The sequence below is a fragment of the Phacochoerus africanus genome, chromosome 1 (assembly GCF_016906955.1).
Source record: "Phacochoerus africanus isolate WHEZ1 chromosome 1, ROS_Pafr_v1, whole genome shotgun sequence".
In the NCBI taxonomy this organism is placed as follows: domain Eukaryota; kingdom Metazoa; phylum Chordata; class Mammalia; order Artiodactyla; family Suidae; genus Phacochoerus; species Phacochoerus africanus.
In genome coordinates this window covers 8,631,560-8,643,969 of record NC_062544.1, presented here as the reverse complement: position 1 = coordinate 8,643,969, position 12,410 = coordinate 8,631,560, and positions in this window count along the sequence as shown.

The following is a 12,410-nucleotide window of genomic DNA, read 5'->3' as shown; positions in this document are numbered from 1 at the left end:
AAAAAGAAAAAAAAAATTCATAATTAATGCCCTAACCTCTTAATGTGACTGCGTTTGGAGATAGGGCCTGTGAGGCGGTGATAAAGGTTAACACAGCAGGGCCCTAATATGATAGAGCCGGTGCCTGTATAAGACGAGAGGAAGATACCAGAGCTAGCTGGCTTTCCCCTGTGGGGACACAGCAAGAAGGGAGCTGTCTGCAAGCTGGGAGGAGAGCTCTCATCAGAAATCGAATCAGCCACCATCCTGATCTTGGACTTTCCAGCTTCCAGAACTATGAAAAATAACTTTCTGTTGCTTAAGTGACCCAGTCTGTGATATTTTTTAGGAGGGGCCCTTGCGGACTAGGCTGGGCTCTAACATCCATATGCCCCTCCCTCTCACCATGCCGATGGGCCTAGTCATCAAGGGCCAGTGTGAGCCAGCGACTGGTCCTGGTTTAGACTTATCCCTTCTCTTTTGTTTTCCTTGAACTTAGACCAAGGGTAGAACCGTTATCCTCTTCCCTAAACTGAAATAGGCATCTTGTCAGTCCCTGAGTCCAAGGCCAGTCAGGAGAGAGAAACCACTCTACCACATGAACAAGAAAACTTTAAAGATTATGGAGCTCCTGTCATGGCACAGTGGTTAACGAATCCGACTAGAAACTATGAGGTTGCGGGTTCCATCCCTGGCCTCGCTCAGTGGGTTAAGGATCTGTCATTGCCGTGAGCTGTGGTGTAGGTCGCAGACATGGCTCAGATCTCGTGTTGCTGTGGCTGTGGCGTAGGCCGGCGGCTACAGCTCCAATTAGACCCCTAGACTGGGACCCTCCATATGTCATGGGAAGAGGCCCTAGAAAAGGCAAAAAGACCAAAAAAAAAAAAAAAAAGGAAAGAAAACTTTAAAGATTATGATGAGACTCTAGTAATGAAGGATTGGCTAGTAAGAAGTAAAAAGAATCTTATTAAAGAATATAGGAGTAGCAGATATGAGGCACAGCTACTGCCCACAGGGCTAAAATAATGAAATGGAGTGCTCAGGAAGAATCCTGCTTCCACACATCCAGGCTGAGATCCAAGCCTTGTGGCTTACTGGACAGAGTGTCTATGATGCCATGGTGGTGGAACTTGCTAGAAGGTCACCCACTAGGCTGGAAAACTGCCCTCTAGGATGCTGGAGAAAGCTGTTCACAGAGAATCATCTTATTGGAGTTACTCCTCTGCTATGAAAGCACGTAAGCAGGACAGGTACTGGAGGAAGCTGCTGCCTATCATGTACTGCTGGTTCTTGTCCACAGCAGGAGCCTGGTGCTGGAGAAGCCATCCTCAGAAGCTAGGCAGAGGCCAGTCACAGATACTCCAAGAGCCTGGAGACTGAGCACACTGGAGTAAGAAAGGAAAACCTTAATTCATTGAAAACAATTTTTAAAATAAAAAAATTAAAAAAAAATAAAATAAATGTTACAGGAGTTCCCCTTTGGCACAGTGGGTTAAGGATCTGGTATTGTCACTGCAGTGGCCCAGGTCACTGCTGTAGTGAGGGTTCAATCCCTGGCCCAGGAAGTTCCACATGCTGTGGGTGTAGACCAAAAAATAAAAATGTTACAAAACTCTAAAAAAAAGAAAAAAGAAAAAAAGGAAAACCTTTCCTCCTCCAGTGTCTCTCCAGAGCCTTTACTGGCAAAGCTTAACATCCTGCCATTTGGCAAAGCAAAAGTAATCTTCAAAGGGTCCAGATTTTCACAAGCAGGCAAAAATGATGAATTGGAACTAAGACACAATAGCCAGCACACTTTCTCAAAAAGGTTTTGTGTATTAGAGTATAGTTTTCCTTAACCAGTGGTTTCCTAAACAAGAAGGAGGAGAGGGACAAAAATACACGAGTTTGTTTTTTTGTTGTTTTTGTTTTTCTTTTTAACGGCTGCACCTGCAACCTACGGATATTCCCACACTAAGGGTCGAATTGGAGCGGCAGCTGCTGGTCTATACCACAGCCACAGCAATGCCAGGTCCCAGCCACGTCTTCTGCCTATGCAGTGGCTTGCAGCAACGCTGGATCCTTAACCCACCGAGAGAGGACAGGGATCAAACTCACTGCCTCACAGGGGACCGTTCTTAACCCGCTGGGCCACAACGGAACTCCAATGAGAGATCTTTGAAACTACTAACATAGACGTAGGCTCCTTGGATATTTTAAGGACAGAAACAGCCTGGTACTCGTGTGTGTGTGTATGTGTGCGCGTGTGTGTCAAGACCTGGGGCTTGACACACCTTCTGTGTCTTAGAGCATCTCCGCCTCTGTCAGTCTTTACCCACGGCTGTGGGTCTCATGTCTTTGCCGCGTCATTTCTGCATCTCTCTCAATAGTTGCTTCTCAGTCTGCCTCCTCCAAGCTATGCCCTATGCTGTTTCCTCTGTCTCCTTCCTCCCCAAATAACTCTTCTTCCTTCTACAGATGGACGAAGATTTCCGCCTCTGGAAGCCTCCTCTCTTCACGAACCGCCTTTACCCTCTTTTCTCCGCTCGCACTGAGACACGGCTCCTTCCTTTAACACTGCTTTATCTTTTTTTTTTTGTCTTTTGTTGTTGCTATTTCTTGGGCCGCTCCCGTGGCATATGGAGGTTCCCAGGCTAGGGGTTGAATCGGAGCTGTAGCCACCGGCCTACGCCAGAGCCACAGCAACGCGGGATCCGAGCCGCGTCTGCAACCTACACCACAGCTCACGGCAACGCCGGATCGTTAACCCACTGAGCAAGGGCAGGGACCGAACCCGCAACCTCGTGGTTCCTAGTCGGATTCGTTAACCACTGCGCCACGACGGGAACTCCAACACTGCTTTATCTTGCGTCGTCATCTCCTGCTTCCCTGGCTCCCTACTAAGCTGTATCTTTCCATACCTGCATCTTGGATGCCTCGCACAGGGCCAGCCTAGGGCTGGCAACAAATACTGAATGGGTGAACAAATGAGGTGGTTCCTTTGCGGGGGGGGGGGGAGTTTCCAGCCCCTAATACATGCCTGACAAAGGGTAGGCGGTCTAACCATGGTCCACATGCGGGGCAGGCTAGCCGAGCGTCCCTCCCACCGCCTAGCACAGACGTGGCAAATGGCCAGGGGCTCCATCCCGGCCGGAAAGAGGCGGAGAGGACAACAGCCTCCAGGCCGCTGCCCGCCCGCGAGGCCGGGGGGGGCGGGGGGGGCGTGGCTAACCCGGAGGCCCGGCCGGAGGGGGCGGGGCCGGTACCAAAGAGCGGCTTCTGCGGGGCGCGCGCACCCGGAAGCGCAGCCGCGCCAGCGCTCAGAGCCGAGGGAGGCGTCGCCGCGGCCACCACGTCCTCAGTCATGCCGGTAAGTGGTCACGCCGCCTTCGCCCCGCGCAGACCCGCGGCCCACCGCTTGCGCCTCGTCTGCACTGCGGCGTGGCCACAGGTCGCTCTTCAAGGGCTCTGGCTGCGGCCGGAGCTGTCGCCCCTCTTCTCATCCCCTCCCCACCCAGGCCCCAGCTTTTGCTTCTGCGACCCTCCAAGAAAATCGAATCCCAAGGGATTTTTATCTAGGAGTCAGGTTTCAGAACATCGAAGCTGCAAGGGCTCCAAGCGAGTACAAATCCAAACCTTCCTTGTATAAAAGGGGAAACTGAGGCCCAGAGACGGGCAGCGTCGACGGAGATCCCGCAGGGTGATCCGGAACCGGAACTGGGCGGGGCCTGGATGCCCGTTCCCTCGGAACTGGCCTGAAAGCCGGGAGGGGGGATGGCTCTGGACCTTGGGACAGGGAAGGCGTTCAGAGATCCGTGTTTCTCTTCCCTTCCCCCTGCCCACTCTTTCAGGTCAGCGCCAGGCGACACTGAATGGAGACAGTGCTTTTAACCTTTGCTACTGGTCGGTTCATGAATCTGAACTCATGAACTCCAGAGAGGTTCAGGGACCGGCCCACAATTGATCACTTGCTCAGTGGCAGCGTTTGGGGCCGAATGCGCAGGTCATAGCCCGCCTTTGCAGCTCACTCCGTCTTAGCGAGTATACTCGGTTGCTCTTGGCCTCATTTTGTAGATGAAAAATTAAGGCCTTTTCCAGATTAAGCAAATTAAAGCCCAATGGTTTATTCAAGGTGGTGTTGGGAGTTGAGTGCAGCCAGGATAAAGCCCTTTATCTACTGTCTCGCAGTCTCTCCTGGCCTGACCACAAGCCAAGTGCCCAACAAAAGTAGTCATACCGGCTTGGGAGGAAGCACTGATCCTAGTTGCAACCTGGAGATCCTGGCTAGAGTCATGTGTTTAGCACATGACATCCCCCAGGGTTCCTAGTTTATGGCTCTGCTCCAAGTGGGTACCCAGGGGTGTCCCACAGATGCTCTGTGTCTTAGCAGCCTAGCTTTGGGGAGCTGACAGGTGAGCCAGAGGCCCCCTGGGCCACGCCACAAACATCTCAGGTGTCATTTCCTTTGGGTCTCGCCAGGTGCCTTGAGACAAATCCTCAGACAACACAAAGTCTGGACAAAGAACCTGACAGAATTAGCCCTCCCAGTTGAACAAATCTGCCTGCAGCAGTGACAGAGGATGGCATTAATCACCCTGGACTAGAATAGTGAAGGCTACCAGATTTTTGTGGGGGACGGGAGAGAGGAAAAGGCCAGCTTGAGGGTCACTGCTCTCTGTTCACGTCTGGGGATTCTGACAAACCAAAACCCTCCAGAGTGGGTGATGAGAATGAAGAGGGTACTTGTCACCACAGTCACGAGAGGGACAGCTGAAGGAAGGATATTAGTCAAGGGACTGTCACCAAAACTGCAAGGGGAAGAGTGTGTCACCTGAGAGGTTTCTCTGACAAACGCTTGAGATCTCAGAAACCTCTGGAAAATCTGTTCGCTCACTCGGTGACCTTGGGCAAGCTACCTTCCTTCTCTGTGCCTTGATTCCCTCATCTGTAAAATGGGGATTAAAAAAACTGACCTCACAGAGCTGTTTTTAGTATTAACTGGGAAAATGCCAGTAAAATACATAGCCTAGCTACTGACATAGTTAGTCCCCAAGAAATGGTAGCTTTTGTGCAGACCTGGAATGAGTCAGGTGGGACTACAGGCAAGCAGGTTTCAACCCTATTTTAACAAGGACCACATGGATAAGAGTTTAGGCTTTGGATACTGTATCCAGACTAGCCCCTGCTACTTAGTAGCTTTATCACCTTGAGTGAATACCCTAATGTCATGTCAAGAAAGGATAATATTTACCTCACGGGTTTGTTTTGATGATTAAACAAGGTAATGCATGGACAATGGCTGACCCACATGGTAGGTACTCTAATATATGTGTGTGTGTGTGTGTGTGTGTGTGTGTGTGTATTTTTCGGGCTGAACCTGCGACACATGAAAGTTCCCTGACTAGGGGTCCAGTCGGAGCTGCAGCTGCCGGCCTCTGTCACAGCCACAGCAATGCAGGATCCAGGCTGCATCTGCGACCTACACCATAGCTCACGGCTATACCGGATCCTTAACCCACTGAGTGAGACCAGGAATTGAACCCGCATCCTCATGGACACTAGTTGGATTTGAGCCATGATGGGAACTCCTCTAATATTACTATTAGTAAATTCCCAGACATCATAGTGTTCAAAGACTAAATTCCCAAATATTTGAGAAAGATTTTCCTTGAGGCGGAGAGGACAGGTGGTAATGGCGAGACAATGTGACCCCATTCCATTCCTGTCCTTCCCGTTCTGAGATTCACTTTAAGAATCTCTTTCGTTGACTTTATAGGACCTGTTTTATAGGTGACAGAGTGGAGGCTCTGAGGGGCTGGGACTCTGCAAAGTCAAGCACTCCGTGGTGGGGCCAGTCTTGGGATTCTCTGTAAAGAAGGGATCACTCTGCTCATTCAGGAGACCTTCCGCTGCCCCCGTTTCCTTTGGTAGCTCAGAGGTGGAGGAGGAGGAGAGCATTGAATTATACTGGCGGTAACCCATCCCCTGTCACTGACCTCTGTCCTAGGCAGGATGAAAGGAGACCTGCTCTCTGTAGGCAGCTGCAGAAAGCTTCAGAGATCCGTTGACTTTGGCTCCTTGGGCAGCAAAAACGTGTGCTCCTTCACAAGGTGCCCCCACCTCAGGGCTCCTGCTTAGAGTCTCAGTTGTGGGGGGTGGCTGCTGTTTGCCGGTCCAGAACCAGCAAGATGTCCTGGAGCGGGGATAGCCTGGGTTCACATCCCAGCCTCAGCACATATCCACCCCGTGACTGGGCAGCTTAGTTAACTCCTGGAACCTCGGTTTTCTCCTAAGTACAGTAAGGGTGACTAGCTCCCTTACCTGGTTGGGCAAGGACTGACTTGGTTACTATATAAAGAGCATTTCATAAAGTGGTCGCTCAATAGATTTGGGTTTTATGTTGGTCTTGCAAACCCATTACAGCTTTGGCTGGGTATACAGGTGCAAGCCATTAACAAATCTTGCGGACCATCATTCTAGAGCAAGGACAGCAGACTTTTTCTTCAAGGGCCAGATAGTAAATACCTAAGCCTTCGTGATCCACATGGTCTGTTACAGCCCTGCAACTCTGTCCTTCTGGCATGACAGTAAAGGAGCACGCTTAGCTCTGTTCCCACGAAACTATAAAACCAGGTTGCAGGCAAGCTGTAGTTTCCCCCTTTGTATTCCACAGCAGCGTCTCAAACTATAGTGTGGGCAGGAATGAGCTGTGTGTCCTGTTAAAAAATGAGGATTCTGGAGTTCCCATCATGGGTCAGTGGGTTAAGAACCCAACCAGTGTCCATGAGGATGTGGGTTGGATCCCTGGCCTCACTCAGTGGGATAAGGATCCTGTGTTGCTGTGAGCTGCGGTGTAGGTCACAGGTGTGGCTCGGATCTGGTGTTGCTGTGGCTGCGGCTGGGGCTGGCAGCTGTAGCTCTGATTCGACCCCTATCCTTGGAACTTCCATAGGCTGTAGGTGCGGCCCTAAAAAGAAAAAAAAAGAGGATTCTGATTCAGGAGGCTTGGAGTGCGACCTGAGCGTCTGCGTTAATGACAAGCTCCCGGGCGATGCTGTTACTGTCGGTCTGAAGACCGTGTGTTAAAGACAAGATTTTGGAATTCTCACCTGAAATCCTTCTTTTCAAAATTTGTTGAATAGTCACAAAATGAGCGGAAGGAATCAGAGGCGTTCAAACTAGACGAACAGAAAAAACCATTTTCTTTATGGCAGGTTTCGCAGATTTGGCCTCAGTGAAATAGCAGTCTCCTGGTTATGTAATGACAGCTGTGGGTAACTCAGTGCAGGAAAACCCAACTGCCTAACTCTTGGCCTCAGTTTCCCTTGTCGAGCATGATGAAAATCCGGATCCAGGGATTTTCCAAGGATGTTTTGAGACTTGGAAAGAGCCTGAGAAGCCATTTAGACCAGTTTTTCTCAGGTGTGTGGGCTCACCCCTCTGTCTCTCCCCAGTGGATTAAAAAATGGAGAGTCCCAGGGCCCACAGAGCCAACGGAGGCAGCTGCCTGCAGAGCTGCGTGGTCCCCAAGTTCCCCTGTGATCCTTGATGTCCACTGAGGGTGAGACAATGGAATTGGCTAATGCCCTTTTGGTAGAAATAAGGGGACCGGGGTCTTCCACCAAGATACAGTGCTGTGCCCAGAATTCTAACTAAGGTAATAGATTTGAAATGCTCCGTGAAAAATGTAGCCACAGCTTTTTGGGAGTCCATTCTCTGGTGGTTTAGTGGTTAGGATTCTACACTTTCACTGCTGTGGCCTGGGTTCAGTCCCTGGTCTGGGAACTGAGATCCCACGTCAAGCACACTGTGGCAAAAAGAGAGAAAGAAAAATGTAGCCATAGGTTTTTGTTTTGTTTTGTTTTGTTTGTTTGTTTGTTTTAAAGGGACAGAAAAGAGAAGAAGGGAAGAGAAAAGGGAAGAAGAACAAACTGATAATAATAATAATTATTTTTTGGACTGCCCCAAGGCATGTGGAGTTCCCAGGCCAGGGATCAGATCCAAGCCACAGTTGCAACCTATCCCATAGCTGTGGTAATACTGAATCCTTTAACCCATAGTGCGGGGCTGGGGATCGAACCTGGATCCTAGCACTGCAGTGATGCCACAGATCCCATTGCACCACAGCAAGACTAATTCAGTAGCTAACTTTTTATCCCAGAGGAACCTATTATGCTCCAATTTCTTTACCTATTGTATGAATTATCTGTTACTTCTGAGTAATTAAAATAGCAAATATCAGGAGTTCCCGTCGTGGTGCAGTGGTTAACGAATCCGACTGGGAATCATGAGGTTATGGGTTCGATCCCTGTCCTTGCTCAGTGGGTTAAGGATCCGGTGTTGCCGTGAGCTGTGGTGTAGGTCTCAGACGCGGCTCGGATCCCGCATTGCTGTGGCTGTGGCATAGGCCAGCATCTACAGCTTCGATTCGACCCCTAGCCTGGGAACCTCCATATGCCGCGGGAGTGGCCCAAGAAATGGCAAAAAAAGACAAAGACAAAAAAAACAAAAAAACAAATATCAGAGTTCCCAATGTGGCTCAGTGGAAACGAATCTGACTAGCATCCATGAGGACAAAGGTTCGATCCCTGGCCTTGCTCAGTGGGTTAAGGATCCGGCGATGCCGTGAGCTGTGGTGTAGGTTGCAGGTGCAGCTCGGATCCCGCCTTGCTGTGGCTGTGGTGTAGGTTCTGATTCGACCCCTTGCCTGGGAATCTCCATATGCCATGGAGGTTTTGTCTAAAAAGACACAAAAATAAGTAAAATATAAAAAATACTTATTAGCTCACCATTTCAGAGCGTCAGGAATCAGGGGGCAGCTTAGCTGGTGTTTCTGGCTCGGGGTCTCCTGAAGCGGCAGTGGCGATGTCAGCCGGGCTGCAGTCAACTGAAGGAGGATCTGCTGCCCAGATGGTGCCCTTCACAGGGCTGTTGGCTGGAGGACTCAGTTCCTCGCCACGTGCATCTCTCCAAAGGGTCGCTTGAGTGTCCTTAGGACGTGGCAGCCAGCTTCCTCCAGAGTGACTGATCCCTGAGAGAGGAGGCAGAAGCGACAGTGTCTTTTACGCCTTAGCCTCAGAGGTCCCCTGACTTCTGCCACATACTCCTCGTCACACAGGCCAGCCCTCAGACACTGTGGAATGGCACTATTCAAGGGCACACATGACAGGTGGCGGAGATCACCGGGCTGTGTTCCATGACGGCTGTCATGCTTAAAATCCCATGTTCATCCCACCCACCAACCTGCAAAGGAACGCTCATCCGCCTTTTGCAGTTGGAGCGCAGAGGAGTTAAGGAACTTCCCTGTAGTCACCCAGCTCCTAAGTGCCAGAGCTGGGATCTGAAGCCAGGTCTCCTCTCCAGAGATTGAGAATAAAGGAAGTAGTGGTGTAATCTTTAAAAGCAAAGGAAGGACTCGGGGGTCTTCAACCAGCTGAGTCAGTCAGCCATTCTCTCAGTAAAACATGTTAAGCCCCTACTCTGTGCCAAGCACTCCGTTTTCCACGCTTTAGGGATGCAGCATTGAACTGAATAAAGCTTCATCTGCTGGGAGCTCGCCTTCAGGCCCTTGGTGTCCTGGAGACTGGAGGATGTCGAGGCTGCTGGGAGAGTCTGGAAGCCTGGGCACCCTTACTGGCCCAGCTTCACTGGAAGCCCAGGCAAAGCCTCACCCTTCTCAGGCCTCGGTGCTACCTCTGAGGTGCTAGGATGACAGCAGTGGTTTCTGTCGTTCAGAATCACCAGGAAAGCTTATTGGCCATAACAGATGCCTCAGCCCAGGCTTGCTGACCAGAACTTAGTTTTTGGAAGCTCCCAGCTGATTTTAATAGAATAATCTGCTGATACATAAATTAGACCACCAGATCTGCGTTGCTCTGAGTGTGGGACCCCCCTCCACAGCAGAGTTATTAGTGATCCTGGGACAACCCCATAGCTGAAGAATCAGAATTTTGAAGGTGAGACTAGAAACTAGCATCTTAAACTACCTTCCCAGGTGAGCCTCCTCACTGTGCGCCAGACGCTGCTAAAGGATTGCTAGGGATTCTTTCTCTCTCTTTTTTTGTCTTTTCTAGGGCCACACACCCTCGGCATATGAAGGTTCCCAGGCTAGGGGTCCAATCAGAGCTGTAGTCCCCGGCCTACACCAGAGCCACAGCAACTCGGGGTCTGAGCCGAGTCTGCAACCTACACCACAGCTCACGGCAATGCCAGATCCTTAACCCACTGAGCGAGGCCAGGGATTGAACCCGCAACCTCATGGTTCCTAGTCGGATTCGTTAACCACTGAGCCACAATGGGAACTCCTTTTTTTTTTTTTTTTTTTAAGGAGGCCATGTCTATGACATGCCAGAAGTTCCCAGGCCAGGGATCCAGCCTGAGCTACAACAGTGACAACAGATCCTTAACCCACTGTGCCACAAGAGAACTCCGAGATTCTAATACGATCCCCTGTGAGATACAGAAGCCCTGAGTGTCTCCACCGTACAAGTTTGAGTGGGGCTCAGACACAGGCTACTGCTGGGTCTGATGACAGCCCCATTTTGCCTTTCTCTCTGCCCTCGGTCTTGACCCCAGAGTGGGCCTGCATGCTGGTGGGGTGTGTGGGTCCCTCTCCAGGACTTGGCTCAGAGTCCCCTTTGTTTGTTGCAGAAGCACGAGTTCTCTGTGGACATGACCTGTGAGGGCTGCTCTAACGCAGTCACTCGGGTCCTCAACAAGCTGGGAGGTGAGTGATTGGTGCCGGGTTGTGGGTGGGAGGCTGATACACATATCAGATGCATCCTGACATGAAGCAGGAGAAGCCTGGGTGCAAGCTGAGAGTAGCAGTAAAACCAAACCTATCGAATAGTTAGCCTGGGCCAAGTAGTCTGCTTAGCAGCTTCTGTGGATCATGTCACTTAATCCGCATCACAACCACTGTGAATAGCCTCTTTGACTATCTCCATTTCAAGCAAGAGGGAACTGAAGATCAGAGAGGTTAAGTAACCCATTGGGAATCACACAGCCAGTAAGTGGTAGAGCTGGGATTTGATCACATGGAGCCCTGGCGGTCCTAGGCAGTGTATTGGTAAATATACTAATCCCCAGGGTAATATCTTTCGTTATATGACCTGTTTTTATTTTTCTTTTGGCTGCAGTTATGGCAAGCAGAAGTTCCTGGGCCAGAGATTGAACGCATGCCACAGCTGTAATCGGAGCCACAGTAGTGACAATGCCAGATCCTTAACCCACTGCATCACAAGGGAACGCCAGATTTTCATTTTTAAAACCCTGGTTCCCCCAGCGTCGCCGCCATGAAGAAAGTGGTTCAGCAGCTCCGGCTGGAGGCTGGGCTCAACTGCGTGAAGGTTTCCCAGGCAGCTGCAGATTTGAAACAGTTTTGTCTGCAAAATGCTCAACATGACCCCCTGCTGACTGGAGTCTCTTCAAGTACGAATCCTTTCAGACCCCAGAAAGTCTGTTCCTTTTTGTAGTCAGGTTTTCTAAACCACTTTTCATGAACCAGTGAATATTCCAAGGAGAGCTGAATTTGAAGCCTGTATAAAAGCCTCTCTCTATAACACGTGCCTTACTACACAAAACAAACATACTTTTGTCAGTCCTTAACATCTACCTCTCTGAATTTTCATGAATTTCTTTTTCACAAGGGTAATTGTTTTATATGCAATGGCAGCAGCATACAATAAAATACTTAGTACAAAAAAAAAAAACAAACACAAAACCCTAGGCGGTTAAAACCCTGGGAGTTTCCTGGTGCCTCAGCAGGTTAAGGATCTGGCGTTGTCCCTGCTGTGGCTCAGGTTCAATCCCTGCCCTGTGAACTTCTGCATGCTGTGAGTGAGGCCAAAAAAACCCCCCAAACGCAACAACCCTAGGTAACGATAGCGCCCAGTTTCCAGAGGGCTTTCACGTGGATGTGATCTCCTTGGCACTTAACACGGTCTTCTGAGCTGTACTTTGCGTTCATGGAATGGGGATGTGGACCTCAGTACCCAGGAAGGGCAGTGACTTGCCCGGAGTCCCACAGTGAGGCCAGGGTTGGTTTCTAGACATAAACTGGGATCTGAATGTAAAGCATCTGAAACAGTGGAAAGAACCTGGCTGCCAACTTGCTGTGTGACTGCAGCCTCCTCTCCCAGGGCCTGGCTTTTCCCCACTACAGTGTTAGTTTCACAGCTTTGCTGTGGAGGCCTCAGGAGTGAAACTGCTCGAAAGCCCCTCATGTACAAGTGGCAGCTCTGGATGAAGTGAGGGCGGCCTGCTTTCAGTCCTGATGGCTGTAAGAGCCCTGCCCGAGGCCCTGGGCTGCCAGGAACACAGCTTGAAATCCACTGGGTCAGGTGATCCCAGAGTGTCTTCCATCTTTACGATGCCACCAAAAATGTGTACTCCAAAGAGAAGGGAGACACTCCTGAACCAAAAGACGAAACCCAGAGTGCAGCCAGGATACA